Consider the following 14,626-nt stretch of genomic DNA (forward strand, 5'->3'; position numbering starts at 1 on the left):
TATATCTGAAGGAAGCATGTTCCAAAGAGGAGAGATTACTGTTAAAATTATTCAAAACATAATAGTTTCCTTCTCTGTGATTACTTAAATTTTAAAGAAAACAGGTCTCTCAGTAAGTTACAAAGGGCAGTTTTAAGGTTGATGTTTCTTTTTTTACATGATATTCACTGCATATCATAAAACTGAGACAAATACTTGTCACTTAAATCTATGTAGTCACATAAAAATCAACTATAAAGTTTTACTGGAGTGCCATAATCATCAATGGAACTAGAGTCTGGATTCCATTTTCTGAACATGTGGGACAACATTACATACCAATTCTTCCAGTCATATTTATGACAAGCTACTTTCTGTATATTTTTCCTAGACAGAACCTTGTAAACCCAAAGATGATATACTATGTATATAGCCGGACAAATTGAGAGAAGAAATCTCAAAGTGCTTCACTGTTTTCCCAACTGAAATAAACTGCCCCCATTCAAACACTATTTCTGATCCGAGTGGAGAAAACCTGAGTGCAAATATATTAGGTTCAGGCCCAATCCCAACAGCAGTTGAGTTTTCTTAAACAGAAGTATATTGCTTCATACCTCAGAGAATTCCAACATTCCCGATTTTTTTTTTTTCCTGAGCTTGTTTATGACTTCCATGAGCGCCAGATAGTTTCCTTCTGCCCTCCAGAGGTGGGCAGCTTGATCCTGTTCATGATACCATCTGTCCCATGTCCCCACCAAAGGACAAGAGCCATGTAACCTTCATGTACCTTTTGCAACATTTCTGAACAGCACCATTGTGCACTTCTAGTCATTCTGGTTAAACTTTGTAAAACTGTAATTATTCTCATAGCTCATTTCCAATATAGCTGAGAGATTAGAGGAAACATTTATTTCTTGGATGAATTTTTTGAACAAATAAGGATTTTGTCCAGATATTGCCTTGAGGTCTGCTATAGGAGAATGTCAATCTGATGGTTGGGCTGAGGTGGGAAGGGAGGCCTACCTTAAGAGTCTCTGCTCAGGCCACCATTTTATTCAGCTCCTCAGATTCCACGCTGAAAAAGAAATGTTTAAATTTTGTTAAAACTCAAATTGGAGACTCAAGGAAAAAAAGTCTGTGTTCTAACATGCATGAAGCAAAATAAATATTTCATGATGTTAAAGGAGTTCATGTTGAAGTACCTTTCATTGTAAGGTTGAACCGATCAATTTTTAGTTTTAAATTCTTATATACTTTACGTAATGTCAATAAAAGGCCAGAGAACACGTATGGATGAGAACTTATTTGAAAATCATATACCACTTTAAGACTATACTTAGCTTTTGCTAGAAAAAAAAATTAAAAAGTTATCCCCATACAGCTTTGCTTACAAACATATAACTACATAACATCTTAGACTTAAAGAAAAAAAACAAAAACAAAAACTACTGTAGTAATTGTTTCCCTTTTGCATTTTCTAAGCATTGATTTTTCCAGTAGATCTCAAATTGAAGTGGGTATAATTCCTATAACTTATATACATAAACATATCTGTTTATCTCAAATGTGTAATTGATTCTGTTACCACTATTCCAAAATAAATATTGGTTTGCTAAATGCTGCACCAGAGACCGTAAGAAAAATACATAATATATTGGTTTTACATTACCAACTTTCAAAATTATTGTTCAATTATTTCTTGGCTTTATAATGGTATACTTTACTGAATCAATTAGAAATTAGAGGTCTTTTCTATTTAAATTAAAGTAAGCAAAGGCCAACTTGCATATATATGTACATATATATACACACACATGTATAAACTTAGCTTCTTTTGTGGTAAAATTCTTAGTGAAGCTATCTAATATAACAGGGGAGGAACACTTTTTATCATACATACTATATGTGTGTGTGAACTATAAAGGATTCTTGCACTTTTAATTTGCAAACTTTTTTAACTTAAAAAAATTAAGAGACCTTCAAGATGGCAGAGGAGTAAGACGTGGAGATCAACTTCCTCCCTGCAAATACATCAGAAATACATCTACATGTGGAACAACTCCTACAGAACACCTACTGAACACTGGCAGAAGACCTCAGACCTCCCAAAAGGCAAGAAAATCCCCACATACCTGGGTAGGGCAAAAGAAAAAAGAAAAAACAGAGACAAAAGAATAGGGACGGGACTTGCACATCGGGAAGGGAGATGTGAAGGAGGAAAGGTTTCCACACACTAGGAAGCCCCTTCACTGGTGGAGACGGGGTGTGTGTGTGTGAGGGAGCTTCAGAGCCATGGAGGAGAGCACAGCAACGGGGTGCAGAGGGCAAAGTGGAGAGATTCCCGCACAGAGGATCAGTGCCGACCAGCACTCACCAGCCTGAGAGGCTTGTCTGCTCACCCGCTGGGGTGGGTGGGGGCTGGGAGCTGAGGCTCGGGCTTTGGAGGTCAGATCCCAGGGGGAGGACTGGGGTTGGCTGTGTGAACACAGACTGAAGGGGGCTAGTGTGCCACAGCTAGCTGGGAAGGAGTCTGGGAAAAAGTCTGGACCAGCCTAAGAGGCAGGAGACCATTGTTTCAGGGTGCATGAGGAGAGCAGATTCAGAACACTGCTTAAACGAGCTGCAGAGACAGGTGCGAGCCACGGCTATTAGCACGGACACCAGAGACGGGCATGAAACTCTAAGGCTGCTGCTGCTGCCAACAAGAAGCCTGTGTGCAAGCACAGGTCACTCTCCACACCTCCCCTCCCAGGAGCCGGTGCAGCCTGCCACTGCCAGGGTCCCGTGATCCAGGGACAGCTTCCCGGGGAGAACACACGGCGCGCCTCAGGCTGTTGCAATGTCACGTCGGCCTCTGCTGCTGCAGGCTCGCCCCGCATCCGTACCCCTCCCTCCCCCTGGCCTGAGTGAGCCAGAGACCCCGAATCAGCTGCTCCTTTAACCGCGTCCCATCTGGGCGGGGAACAGATGCCCTCAGGTGACCTACACCCCAGGAGCTGTGCGAACAAAGAAAAGAAAGGGAAATCTCTCCCAGCAGCCTCAGGAGCAGCGGATTAAATCTCCACAATCAACGTGATGTACCCTGCATCTCTGGGATACCTGAATAGACAACGAATCATCCCAAATTGAGGAGGTGGACTTTGGGAGCAACTTGTAGACTTCGGGTTTGCTTTCTGCATCTAATTTGTTTCTGGTTTTATGTTTATCTTAGTTTAGTATTTACAGTTTATTATCACTGGTAGATTTGTTTATTGATTTAGTTGCTCTATTCCTTTTTTTTTGTTCCTTTTTCTCTTTTTGTGAGTGTGTATGTGTATGCTCCTTTGTGTGATTCTGTCTAAATAGCTTTGCTTTTACGATTTGTCCTAGGGTTCTCTCTGTCCGTTTTGTTTTGTTTTTTTTTTAAGCATAGTTTGTAGTGCTTGTTATCATTGGTGGATTTTTTTTTTTTTTTTGGTTTGGTTGCTCTCTTCTTTCTTACTTTCTTTTTCTTTCTTTTTTTATTATTTTTAAATTTTTGATATTTTTAATATTTTTTTATTTTTTATTTTTAATAACTTTATTTTATTTATTTTCTATTCTCCCTTCCTTCCTTCCTTCCTTCCTTTCTTTCTCTTTTCTTCTGAGACGTGTGGCTGACAGGGTCTTCATGCTCCGGCCAGGTCTCAGGTCTGTGCCTCTGAGGTGGGAGAGCCGAGTTCAGGACACTAGTCCACCAGAGACCTCCCGGCTCCACATAATATCAAACGGTGAACGCTCTCCCAGAGATCTCCATCTCAACACTAAGACCCAGCTCTACTCAATGACGAGCAAGCTACAGTGTTGGACACCCTATGACAACTAGCAAGACAGGAACACAACCCCACCTATTAGCAGAGAGGCTGCCTCAAATCATACTAAGTTCACAGACACCCCAAAACACACCACCATACGCAGTCCTGACAACCAGAAAGAAAAGATCCATCCCCAACACCAGAACACAGGAACCAGCCTCCTCAACCAGAAATCCTACACAAGCCACTGAACCAACCTTACCCACTGGGGGCACACACCAAAAAAAAATAGGAACTACAAACCTGCAGGCTGTGGAAAGGAGACCCAAAAAACAGTAAGTTAAGCAAAATGAGAAGACAGAGAAAAGCATTGCAGATGAAGAAGCAAGGTAAAAACCCACCAGACCAAACAAATGAGGAGGAAATAGGCAGTCTACTTGAAAAAGTATAAGGGTAATGATGGTAAAGATGATCCAAAATCTTGGATAGAATGGATAAAATACAAGAAATGTTTACAAGGACCTAGAAGAACTAAAGAGCAAACAAACAATGATGAACAACACAATAAATGAAATTAAAAATTCTCTAGAAGGAATCAATAGCAGAATAACTGATGCAGAAGAGCAGATAAGTGACCTGGAAGATAAAATAGTGGAGATAACTACCACAGAGCAGAATAAAGAAAAAAGAATGAAAAGAATTGAGGACAGTCTCAGAGACCTCTGGGACAACATTAAACACACTAACATTCGAATTAGAGGGCTCCCAGAAGAGGAAGAGAATAAGAAAGGGACGGAGAAAATATATGAAGAGATTACAGTTGAAAACTTCCCTAAAATGGGAAAGGAAATAATCAAGTCCAGGAAGTGAAGAGAGTCCAATATAGGATAAATCCAAGGAGAAACATGCCAAGACATATTAATCAAACTATCAAAAATTAAATACAAAGAGAAAATATTAAAAACAGCAAGGGAAAAACAACAAATAACATACAAGGGAATACCCATAAGGTTACCAGCTGATCTTTCAACAGAAACTCTGCAAGCCAGAAGGGATTGGCAGGACATACTTAAAGTAATGAAAGGGAAAAACCTACAACCAAGATTACTCTACCCAGCAAGGATCTCATTCAGATTCAGTGGAGAAATTAAAACCTTTACAGACAAGCAAAAGCTGAGAGAATTCAGCACCACCAAACCAGCTTTACAACAAATGCTAAAGGAACTCCTCTAGACAGGAAACACAAGAGAAGGAAAAGACCTACAAAAACAAACCCCAAAAATTAAGAAAATGGTAATAGGAACATACATATCAATAACTACCTTAAATGTAAATGCATTAAATGCTCCAACCAAAAGACATAGACTGGCTGAATGAATACAAAAACAAGACCCATATATTTGCTGTCTTCAAGAGATCCACTTCAGATCTAGGGACACATACAGACTGAATGTGAGGGGATGGAAAAAGATATGCCATGAAATGGAAATCAAAAGAAAGCTGGAGTAGCAATTCTCATATCAGACAAAATAGACTTTAAAATAAAGACTATTACAAGAGACAAAAAAGGACACTACATAATGGTCAAGGGATCCATCCAAGAAGATATAACAATTGTAAATATTTATGCACCCAACATAAGAGCACCTCAATACATAAGGCAAATGCTAACAGCCATAAAAGGGGAAATCAACATTAACACAATCACAGTAGGGGACTTTAACACCCCACTTTCACCAATGGACAGATCATCCAAAATGAAAATAAAGAAAGAAACACAAGCTTTAAGTGATACATTAAACAAGATGGACTAAATTGATATTTATAGGACATTCCATCCAAAAACAACAGAATACACTTGTTTCGCAAGTGCTCATGGAATATTCTCCAGGATAGATCATATCTTGGGTCACAAATGAAGCCTTGGTAAACTTAAGAAAACTGAAATCATATAAAGTATCTTTTCCAACCACAATGCTATGAGACGAAATATCAATTACAGGAAAAAATCTGTAAAAAATACAAACACATGGAGGCTAAACAATACACTATTTAATAACCAAGAGATCACTGAAGAAATCAAAGAGGAAATAAAACAATACCTAGAAACAAATGACAATGAAAACACGATGACACAAAACCTATGGGAGGCAGCAAAAGCAGTTCTAAGAGGGAAGTTTATAGCAATACAATCCTACCTCAAGAAACAAGAAAAATCTCAACTAAACAACCTAACCTTGCACCTAAAGCAATTAAAGAAAGAAGAACAAAAAAGCCCCAAAGTTAGCAGAAGGAAAGAAATCATAAAGATCAGATCAGAAATAAATGAAAAAGAAATGAAGGAAACAATAGCAAAGATCAATAAAACTAAAAGCTGGTCCTTTGAGAAGATAAACAAAACTTATAAACCATTAGCCAGACTCATCAAGAAAAAAAGGGAGAAGACTCAAATCAATAGAATTAGAAATGAAAAAGGAGAAGTAACAACTGACACTACAGAAATACAAAGGATCATGAGAGATTACTACAAGCAACTATATGCCAATAAAATGGACAACCTGGAAGAAATGGACAAATTCTTACAAAAGCACGACCTGTGAGACTGAACCAGGAGGAAATAGAAAATATAAACAGACAAATCACAAGCACTGAAATTGAGACTGTGATTAAAAAACCTTCCAACAAAAGCCCAGGACCAGATGGATTCACAGGCGAATTCTATCAAACATTTAGAGAAGAGCTAATACCTATCCTTCTCAAACTCTTCCAAGATATAGCAGAGGGAGGAACACTCCCAAATTCATTCTATGAGGCCACCATCACCCTGATACCAAAACCAGACAAAGATGTCACAAAGAAAGAAAACCACAGGCCAATATCACTGATGAACATAGATGCAAAAATCCTCAACAAAATACTAGCAAACAGAATCCAACAGCACATTAAAAAGATCATACACCATGATCAAGAGGGGTTTATCCCAGGAATGCAAGGATTCTTCAATATATGCAAATCAATCAATGTGATACACCATATTAACAAACTGGAGGAGAAAACCCCTATGATCTCAATAGATACAGAAAAAGCTTTTAACAAAATTCAACACCCATTTATGATAAAAACCCTCCAGAAAGTAGGCATAGAGGGAACTTACCTCAACATAATAAAGGCCATGTATGACAAACCCACAGCCAACTTCATTCTCAATGGTGAAAATCTGAAACTATTTCCTCTAAGATCAGGAACAAGGCAAGGTTGCCCACTCTCACAGCTATTATTTAACATAGCTTTGGAAGTTTTAGCCACAGCAATCAGATAAGAAGAAATAACAGGAATGCAAATCGGAAAAGAAGAAGTAAAGCTGTCACTGTTTGCAGATGATATGATACTATACATAGAGAATTGTAAAGATGCTACCAGAAACGTAGTAGAGCTAATCAATGAATTTGGTAAAGTAGCAGGATACAAAATTAATGCACAGAAATCTCTTGCATTCCTATACACTACTGATGAAAAATCTGAAAGAGAAATTAAGGAAACACTCCCATTTACCACTGCAAAAAAAAGAATAAAATACCTAGGAATGAACCTACCTAAGGAGACAAAAGACCTGTATGCAGAAAACTATAAGACACTGATGAAAGAAATTAAAGATGATACAAACAGATGGAGAGATATACCATGTTCCTGGACTGGAAGAATCAACAACGTGAAAATGACTATACTACCCAAAGCAATCTACAGATTCAATGCAATCCCTATCCAACCACCAATGGCATTTTTCACAGAACTAGAACAAAAAATTTCACAGTACTAGGACAAAAAATTTCACGGTTTGTATGGAAAAACAAAAGACCCCGAATAGCCAAAGCAATCTTGAGAAAGAAAAATGGAGCTGGGGGAATCAGGCTCCCTGACTTCAGACTATACTACAAAGCTACAGTAATCAAGACAGTATGGTACTGGCACAAAAACAGAAATATAGATCAATGGAACAGGATAGAAAGCCCAGAGATAAACCCACGCACATACGGTCACCTTATCTTTGATAAAGGAGGCAAGAATATACAATGGAGAAAACACAACCTCTTCAATAAGTGGTGCTGGGAAAACTGGACAGCTACTTGTAAAAGAAGGAAATTAGAACACTTCCTAACACCATACACAAAAATAAACTCAGAATGGATTAAAGACCTAAATGTAAGGCCAGAGACTATAAAACTCTCAGAGGAAAACATAGGCAGAACACTCTATGACATACATCACAGCAAGATCCTTTTTGACCCACCTCCTAGAGAAATGGAAATAAAAACAAAAATAAACAAATGGGACCTAATGATACTTAAAAGCTTTTGCACAGCAAAGGAAACCATAAAGATGCAAAGACAACCCTCAGAATGGGAGAAAATATTTGCAAACAAAGCAACTGACAAGGGACTTATCTCCAAAATATACGAACAGCGTATACAGCTCAGTATCAAAAAAACATAACAACCCAATCCAAAAATGGGCAGAAGACCTAAATAGACATTTCTCCAAAGAAGATATATACATTGCCAACACATGAAAGGATGCTCAACATCACTAATCATTAGAGAAATGTAAATCAAAACTACAATGAGATATCACCTCACACCAATCAGAATGGCCATCATCAAATATCTACAGACAATAAATGCTGGAGAGGGTGTAGAGAAAAGGGAACCCTCTTGCACTGTTGATGGGAATGTAAATTGATACAGCCACTATGGAGAATAGTACGGAGGTTCCTTAAAAAATTAAAAATAGAACTACCACACGACACAGCAAATGCACTACTGGGCATATACCCTGAGAAAACCATAATTCAAAAAGAGTCATGTACCACAATGTTCATTGCAGCTCTATTTACAATAGCCAGGACATGGAAGTAACCTAAGTGTCCATCGACAGATGAATGGATAAAGAAGATGTGGTACATATATACAATAGAATATTACTCAGCCATAAAAGGCAACAAAACTGAGTTATTTGTAGTGAGGTGGATGGACCTAGAATCTGTCATACAGAGTGAAGTAAGTCAGAAAGAGAAACACAAATACCATATGCTAACACATATATATGGAATCTTAAAAAACAAAAAAAGATGTTTCTGAGGAACCAAGGTGCAGGACAGGAATAAAGACGCAGACGTAGACAATGGATTTGAGGACAGGGGGAGGGGGAAGGGTAAGCTGGGACAAAGTGAGAGAGTGGCATGGACATATATACACTACCACATGTAAAATAGATAGCTAGTGGGAAGCAGCCGCATAGCACAGGGAGATCAGCTCGGTGCTTTGTGACCACCTAGAGGGGTGGGATAGGGAGGAGGCGAGCAAGACACAAGAGGGAGGAGATATGGGGATATATGTATATGTATAACTGATTCACTTTGTTATAAAGCACTAACATACCATTGTAAAGCAATTATACTCCAATAAAGATGTTAAAAAAAATTTAAGAATCATCTCAAAATTATTTCGTCATTTATGAAAAAATGACTGAATAAGCAATTATTCACAAGTAAACACATGACAGATTTTTAAATGGTTTTTGAGAGGTACACTGTGTTTTGCTCTCCATCCTAATGAATGTGTGGCCTTTGATATTATTCTGTACCTTCAGCCTTGAGTTCTTTGAACATTCTCAACTCAATTCCATATCTCCTTTGTAGAAGAATTTTCCATAAAAACACAAAATGAAAGTACAAAAAGCAAACTTACTAATGATTGGAGAATCGAGAGTCAAAGTAGTGAAACAACTAAAGACTCACACTAATTTACAACAATTTCTGGGCTTAAGATCAGGTCTTTAGGCTTCAACTTTTGTGGGGTTTTTTGAAACAAATAGTTTGGCTCCCAGAATAATCTGGAGGCTTCTGTTAGAATGGCATTGGGTTAGAAATTCTAGAGATTTCTTCACATAGAACTTCTTATTAAAAGACAAAGAACATGAAAAAAGTAATGATTTCATAAATCTGCAATCTTTATTATAAAATCATTATTTGTTTTGCTAATTTCCCCATTGGGTTAAAACACACTTGTGTTAATTAGTCATCTGCTGCCTTTACTTCTGCTATCAACCTACTGAAATAAAAATCATACAACCTCACAAATTCATTCAACTTTAAAACTCATTGCCATAATTTCAACTGGACTTTCACACCTGCCTGATAATCCTGGTTTTCTTAGTCAACTCTCTTTTCTAATTTTCATAAACACTATTGAAAACTTCCATCCTACCACCTTTCTCACATTATCAGAAAAGCTCCTAAAAAATCATGGGACATACTAAAATGATTTGGGGGTTTCTACTATGCATGATATGAGGGCTGAAACCATTTTTATTTGAATGGTTCAGTATAGAATGGCCTCAGCAGGTTGGAGGGCTAAAAGATGGCCTAACAGCTAACCGGGTAACACTGACACATCATATGAACATATCCCTGTTTCATTCTCTTCATCATTTTCATCACTGCAGGAAAAGTAAAAATACAGTTCTCACCATCCTTAAAATAAGGTCAATTATCTAACAAACGTGGAGGGTGATTATTAATCAATCATTCATCAAATATTGAGTGCCTGCTACTATATGTTTCATGTGAAATTTCTCAGTCAAAATAGGTTTTACTTTCACTGTAGGAGGAAAAAGAGTTCTCAGGTTGTATTATATAACTCAAACATTTCTATCCAATATACTCTTTTTCTTAATAACTGAAACTCACAGAGTTGATACCATTGACCTATACAGGTACTCTATTCCTCTTGTCAGCATGGCTAGTTTTTGAAGAAAGTGTCTCCAACAAATTTTCCCTACTTCAATAATTGCTGTCACAATGGGATATATCCATTTGTCCCTCGGTATTCACAGGGATTGGTTCCAGGATCCCCCTCAGATACAAAATACGGTGGCGCTCAAGTCCCTTATATAAAATGGCATAGTATTTGCATATAACCTACACACATCCTCCCACATACTTTAAATCAACTCTATATTATTATAATACCTAATAAAATGTAAATGCTATGTAAATAGTTGTAAATACAGTTGACCCTTGAACAATGCAAGGGTTAAGGGTACCAAACCCTGCACAGTCGAAAATTCTCATATGACTTTAGAGTCAGCCATGGTTCCACATCCATGTATCCAACCAACCATGGACTGTGTAGTACTGTAGCATGATTTATGAAAAAATTCTTGGTGTAAGTCGACCTGTGCATTTCAAACCTGTGTTTGTTCAAGGGTCCACTGTACAATGTAAATGCTCTGTAAATAGTTGCCAGTATGTGGCAAATTCAAATTTTGCATTTTGGAACTTTCTGGAATTTTTTTCCAATACATGGTTGGATGAATTCACAGATGCAGAACCCACACATATGGGAGTCCAACTGTATGTGACGTGAAACTAGATGCTACCCTAGATTAGGCTGGATACTACTGTCAAAGTCATATAAACAATTACTACAGCAATTTTTTAAATGTCTAAGACATTACATGGTTAAACAAGCATATTTGAATACAGGTCCCCTTTGAGAGAATGTTCATAAACTCTACCCAGTGTTGGGAGTGTCAAATCACTGTGATTGAATCCTCTTACAAAGCTGAAATACAGGATAAATCACTCAGCTCAGGGTGCTTCTTCAAAGGACAGCAAGCAACTCTCCCAATATGTTTATTTATAGATGACTGCACCACTGACACCACTATGTTTCTATGTGATTGGTGGAGCAGGTTCTCTTTCTTGAAGAAACTTCTACCACTATAAGAAATTTGTAGAGTGTTGAGAAAATTGACCAGCAGTTAGGTCAATTAATTATTACCAAATTAATTATTAATTAAATGACCATGTGATAAGTTGAATAGTTACTAATTTCTGTTATATAAAATATATAATAAAGGCAATTTCTACCTTTTTCAAGCCCTGTCACCTCATATTGATCCAATCTTACCCATGTACTTTCTAAGTAAAAATGTTAAATGAAGGAAATTTCTATGTAGGATATTCACCTTGACAAAATTCAAGACCCTCAACAATCAAAGTTAGACTCCATTACCCACAGATTATAAAAATTAAGAAAATTAAGTTACATTTTTTACATGTATGTTTTAGATAACTTGTATCTCATGAGAGAAGCCCAATCACTGAGCTAATCAAAAGGAAGTGCATGATGAGAAGAGGGGACTTTAGACCATGTTCACCACTGAGATGGGCCTCACAGAGGTTAGGTAGGTGGGTGTCCTTCCCAACAACAGGCTAAGCAGTGCTAATAAAGACTACAAGGTGGGTGAAGCATCAGAAGCCACTCCAAAGACAAATCCACAAGTCTGGATCCAACCTGCTCTTGTTGTTCAGAGATTGGAGGCAGGCAGGTAGGCAAGAGTCAGATTGAGAGATGCCAACTCCCAATCCCAGTCTACTGGAACAAGCAGACTACTGAGGAGAATCAGGAGTAGGTTAGTAATACATGCAGGGGTAAGTGAGTTGTGTGGTCAGAAAGAATAAATCCCTACAGAAGCAGAAAAGTTTAGTGAGGCTACAGCCATTCTTTTTTGGAAGGAATCATAATTACTTTGTTGTGTTTCTTGATAAAATAGTAATTGTAACAAAATTTACTGATAGTAATGTATAGTATGGTATATTGCAAAAACAGCAGGGATCTTTCTGCTACTCTCTATATCTATATCTTTTACAATGTGACTCTGCAGCTTCTCACATCAAAAGCTAGAGTCCATTTTCCCTTCTCCTAAATCTTGACTGGCCCTTAATTTGTTTTGGACAGGGAAATGCAGCCGAAGTGACGGTGTACCAGTACAATCCAAACCCTCAAATGCCTTGCTTGCCTCTGTTCATTCTCTTGGAAACCTGAGCAGCCACCGTGAGAACAATCCCAGGCTATCCTGCTGGATGATGAGAGAATACATAGAACCAAGATGAGCAACCCCAGCAGAAGCCATTCTAGACTAATCAGCCCCCCGGCTGACCTGGCAGCTGACTGCAAACACAAACTCAGCTGAGCCCAGCCTAGATTAATGACCAACAGGATTATGAGCTAAACAACTTTTCAATGGTTATTATTTTAAGAGAGTAAGTTTTGCGATTTTTTTTTTTATGGGAAAAACTAACTGATGCAGAAATAATTGGTTCCTAGAACTGAGGTGCTGCCATGACAAAAATCTAAAATAAGCACCTTTGGCAGTGAGCACTGAGCAGAGGCTGGGAAAATGGGAAACAAACTCTTAGCAAATGCTGGGAAAAAATAAAGCAAATTGTTATTGGAGGTTAAAAAAATGGCAATCTGTGTTTTTTAGAATAAAATAATTGGCAAAAGAGCTGCCTACAGGAACTTGAAAGATAGCAAATGTATATAATTAACTTCTGATTTTGGCTAAAGAGATCTCCACAGAATGTTGAAATGTCAGCTGGTTGGTCCTAGCTGCATATACGTACAGGAAGAAAGAAATGGGCTAAATAAAGAACTAGCCAGTTTGCAAGGAGAAATTTGAAGGAATTTAGAGGGGACAAAATTTTCTGGGATATAAAGGAATTTGTTTCTTATCTTTAGTCTTCCCAGCCAGTAAAAATTCTCAAAGTAAAACGAGGCCTGAGGACAAAGATTTATTCAAGAGTGTAGCTCCAAAACCCTTTTTTGAGAAATCTGAAAGAATATGTTGTCAAATAGACTCTCTCAAATAGACAAAACTGCTCCTCAGATTCTTAAGAGCATGGTTTCACAAAAGCCCAATTCCAAAGTGACAGTAAAAAAGCCTATATAGAGACACAAATCTTAAAAACAATCATGGCTGTGGCTTTTTAACAAATGGAATAGGCACAAATCAAACTCATATTAAGTCCACATGACTTGGAGGAAATTGTATATGTAAAAGTGACATCAAGCTTCATTAAGAGAGAATGACTACTCAAATTACAAAAGCCCTCTGGACACCCAACTTTCTACAATAAGGAAGCTGGCTAAGAAAATTTTTCGAAGGGCTAAGGAAGGAAATTGAAAAGGAAAGATGTTCTAGAGGAAGGAGCCAGGAGCCCAGAGGGTAGAGCCAAGAGCCACGAAAAACAAATGGGGGAACATTATGTCCCAAGGAACATAATCTTGCTTTAATCAAAGAGTATTCATTATTCCAAGGTAAGGAGCCTGACAATATTCCCACCTAGATTTTAAAGTTGCTGTGGACCAGTCACTGCTATGTATCTCTCATTTTTTCTCTTTTAGAATGGTAGTGTTTATTGAATTTACCCTATCCCCATATCAACAGTTTACATCAGATGTTTGTAGGACAGATAATTTTATATTTCATGAGTCTCTGGATCAAGGAAATCCACATATGATAAGTTTCATCTGGACTTTACATGGATAATTTACATTCTAGAATTTAAGTCTGATGCCATAGTTCCATGGCATGACTTTTAGGGATACTCAGATAAGGAAGAATATATTTTTCATGGGAATGGATGTGAAAATTGTAGCCAGAAGACAAACTCTGGCAGATTCCAAAATTGGTAATACTCAACCATTCCTCCCTGTAATCTATGTTAATTGAAATGTGACTATACAGTTTTTCTCTTTAAGAGACTGGTTCTTATTTCTCATTGTCTTGAGTCTGGGCTGGACTTGTGACCAGACCAGCTTTGGTCAACAGAATAAAGTAAAAGGGGTGATGTACTAGTTAGAAGCTTAGGACTCAAGCAAGCTTTGTTTACCACTTGTTCTCTCGGAACCCTGCTCAGCCACCAGGTGAATAAGCCCAGGCTGATGAGCAATTGCATAGAACAACAACGAACCATCACAGCTGAGGCAATTCTAGACTACATAGCTCTAGCCAACTATGTAGTCAGC

This window comes from Balaenoptera acutorostrata, chromosome 8, assembly GCF_949987535.1.
Source record: "Balaenoptera acutorostrata chromosome 8, mBalAcu1.1, whole genome shotgun sequence".
Lineage (NCBI taxonomy): Eukaryota > Metazoa > Chordata > Mammalia > Artiodactyla > Balaenopteridae > Balaenoptera > Balaenoptera acutorostrata.